Source organism: Pteropus vampyrus, unplaced genomic scaffold (assembly GCF_000151845.1).
Source record: "Pteropus vampyrus isolate Shadow unplaced genomic scaffold, Pvam_2.0 Scaffold66, whole genome shotgun sequence".
NCBI lineage: Eukaryota > Metazoa > Chordata > Mammalia > Chiroptera > Pteropodidae > Pteropus > Pteropus vampyrus.
Genome location: NW_011888847.1, coordinates 9,456,305 through 9,459,977, shown reverse-complemented (window position 1 = coordinate 9,459,977; position 3,673 = coordinate 9,456,305). Strand labels below are relative to the sequence as shown.

The following is a 3,673-nucleotide window of genomic DNA, read 5'->3' as shown; positions in this document are numbered from 1 at the left end:
AAAATTTGTACAGAACCATGAAAGATCCCAAAATGGCCAAAGCAATAATGAGAAAGAAGAACAAAGCTGGAAGTATCGCACTTCTTGATTTCAAACTATGTTACAAAGCTATAGAAATCAAAACAGTATGACACTGTCATAAAAACAGACGCATAGACCAATAGAACAGAATCAAGAGCCCAGAAAAAAAACATGTGCATATATGATCAACTAGTATTTGACAAGGGAGTCAGGAATACTCAGTGAAGAAAGGATGGTGTCTTTAATAAATAATGTAGAGAAAACTGGGTAGTCTCATGCAAAAGAATATAATTGGACCCCTATATTTGGCCACTCACAAAAATTAACTTGAAATAGATTAAGGACTTAAATGTAAGACCTGAACTGTAAAAATCCTGGAACAGGAAGCACATTAACATTGCAGCATTATTCACAATAGCCAAGACATGGAAACAACCTAAATGTCCATTGAAGGATGATGGATAAAGAAGATATGAGATTATATATATATATTCATCTAGAAAAAAGAAGGCAATCCTGTTATTTGCGATGGATGACATGATAGACATAGAGGGCATCTTGCTAAGTGAAGTAAGCCAGATAGAAAAAGACAAATAATGTATGATCTCACTTATATGTGGAATCTAAAACTATTGAACTCATAGAAACAGAAAGTAGAATGATGATTTCCAGGGGCTGAGGGGTGAGGGAAATGGGGAGATGTTGGTTCAAGGGTACCAACTTCCAATTATACGATTAATATATTCTGGGGATTTAATGTACAGAATCGTGACTATAGTTAACAATACTGTATTGTATACCTGAAAGGTGCAATGAAATTAGAACTTTAATATTCTTACTATGACAACAACCACAACAAAACAGTAATTATATGAGATGAAGGAAGTGTTAACTAACCTTACTGTGGTAAACATTTCACAATCTGTATGTGTATGAAATCACATTGTGTATATATATATATATTTTTTACACCTACAGCACCTGGTATTTCTAGGTGGTCTCCCATCCATGTACTAACCAGGCCTGACCCTGCTTAGCTTCCAAGATCAGACGAGATCGGGCACGTTCAAGGTGGCATGACTGTAGACTCATTGTATACTTTAAACTTATACATTATCTATCAGTTATATCTCAGTAAAGCTGGAAAAAACAAAACACCATAGACACACTCACAGACACACACACACACACCGAGTGAAGTGTCTTGGTGTGTCGCTGAGACTACCCTAAAGTCTGAATGACTGCTGCAGTTTCTCCTTCACTCTGAGGATAAACTTTCGGAGTTATTCTGAGAAACCACCACTAGAGGATGCTCGAGAATCAAGGAAGCTGGAGCAAAACTTGGGATTTCTGTTCTTCGTTTATCTGTGCTTTGCAGGTTTCTTTTGTTCTAAATCCATTGAGAATCGAGGGCGAATGTTCGTTTCTCAGATCCCATTAGCTCCCCCATGTGAAAAAAGGGTGATCATGCCCTTTGTTTGACTCAATGAAATAGACTGAAGGAAATGGCAAACCAGACGCGCCGTGATAAGGATAAATTATACGTGTAACGCTTGATAATTTTCAGGGAGACATGAACACTGTTTCACCTTCCTGTATTTCACCAGAGGATGGTGATAATGGCCATACAACTGGTTAGCATTTATTGTGTTTTTACTTGGCACCAGGCACCAACCTAATGACTTTATATTCTTTATCACATTTAATTCCCACGTATGTTGTCTCAGTTCATTGACACAATGTTATTTTCCCCATTTTGCAGTTTCAGAGGAAACCAAAGCATAGAGAGATTATCCACCAGTAAGTGACTGGGCTGAGGTTTAAACTCCAGGTTTCTGACCTCAGAGCTGCACATTTAACACCTGAACTATAGTGAGGTTGAATTATAAACTATGCTTCCTTGTCATTATTGCAACTTGACAAATGAAGATCCATCTGACATGGGTTAGACCAGTTAAGGGACTTGTTCTGGGTCCCAGCTGGCTCGAGGAGCAGCCTGGACTAGCTGTTCCTTCTCTTGGTCCAGAGTGTTTTCTTTCCTTATCTTGCAAGCTCAGCATTTGCAAAAGGCCATGAAGAAGAGGAAGAGGTGGGCCTCATTGGTGGGGACATATTGAGGGGATCTTAACACAAAGGAAACAGTAGAAGGCTGCCGGGTGGCAGACTCTGCTACCACCAGACTCTTTTGGGCTGTTGGCCACCTTGATTCTGACTTGGGTCATGGGGTTGATTGGAGTTCGCCTATCTTTTGGGTGCTGGGTGGATGGGGGCAGCTTGAAAAAGAAAAAAACAAAATAAAACAAAACACTATGTAACCTTCTGAGTCATCCTGGCTTTGGAAGTCTTGGTCAGCTCTGTCAACAGTAGGTGGCAGCAATCCCTTCCTGGAAGGGACAGGTGCTTTGGATTCTTCTCTGCCACTCTTGCTTAGTTTGGTCCATGGCAGTATCGGAACACAAAACTAAATGATCTCACAATCTTATTCCTGTGCTTATATAGATTTGTTTTTTCCTCTGTCCAGGCTTCTATCCCTTAGCCACTTTTCTTCAAAAGAGAGGTTCACAGCTGTCATTCACACAATTTTGATAGTTACTTGCACCCCAGCCCATCCTTGTCATCATCAGCAACTGCTTTTGCATGGAAACTTCACCCTCATAGTAATCCAGGACTTAAAGCTTGGCATGGCTGTGGAGGTCTCCTCCTGCTGTGGGTGAAGACACCGTCCCCAGGAGTTTCTATCTGCAATATACAGTGCTGGCCCACAGGGACAGATGCCACATTTACCTCTCCAGGAGAGGATGAGGTGCCATACCAGCTAGTTGAAATCCTCAAGAATTGTGGATAAATGAGTGCTCTCTGATAGAGAGGAGAGGGTTCTGGGGGGACAAGAAAGAGCCCCGGTATTTCTATCCAATAAGACATGCTATATGTGATGAATGAGAACACCAGACTCTAAATCTTCCTTCCTTCTTAGCATCTCTCCTTCTTTGCTTTTTTTTCTAATAGCCTTGTAGGCACACAGGCATATATTTCGGTTGTAGTCAACAGTTTTGACTATCCCTTGCAGTAAGCTAGGCTAAAAAAATATTGGAATGTGAATTGGTAGTAAAGCTAGAATTAGAACAGAGCTGACTCAACTGATAAATGAACGCTCTGGCTGCCAGTTTCCTTTTCTGAAAATTAGAAATTTGGACAAGAAGAACTTTTAGAAGTTTTAAGACTCTCATTAATTCTAACATTGTATTTTTGGAAAAAATTGAGAATTTCAAATTGACATTTTTGGGGAAGACAGTGATAAAAATCTTTTAACACAGTGTGGAGAAGGGTGTTGGGTGGGTCTTTAATCTCCTGGGTTGTCATGGAGGCAAAGAGTGAGACTCTTGTCAGGGCCACCTACGTGGTGTGACCCACCAGAGGGTTTCCAAACTGAATCCACATAGGATAGTCTTCAGACTTGTGTAGTAATTGCACAAAGCTGACATTTATAACCTACTGGGGTTTGCTTATGTGTCTTAAACACTCTTAAGACAAATAAATTGTCCCAGTGGTCTACATTTGGTGGCCCCCCTTTTTTCATCCCAGTGTACAGAGCTGTACTGAGCTGGCTGCTGGCTCTTGGGACAAATATAATGGTCCAATTGTCCCCTCATGC

At 40.6% G+C, this 3,673-nt stretch overlaps 1 pseudogene; it reads right to left on the bottom strand.

Moving 5' to 3' along the window:
* Nucleotides 1-990: 990 nt before the first annotated feature.
* On the bottom strand, nt 991-1,109 carry LOC111740676 (annotated as a pseudogene).
* Nucleotides 1,110-3,673: the final 2,564 nt, after the last annotated feature.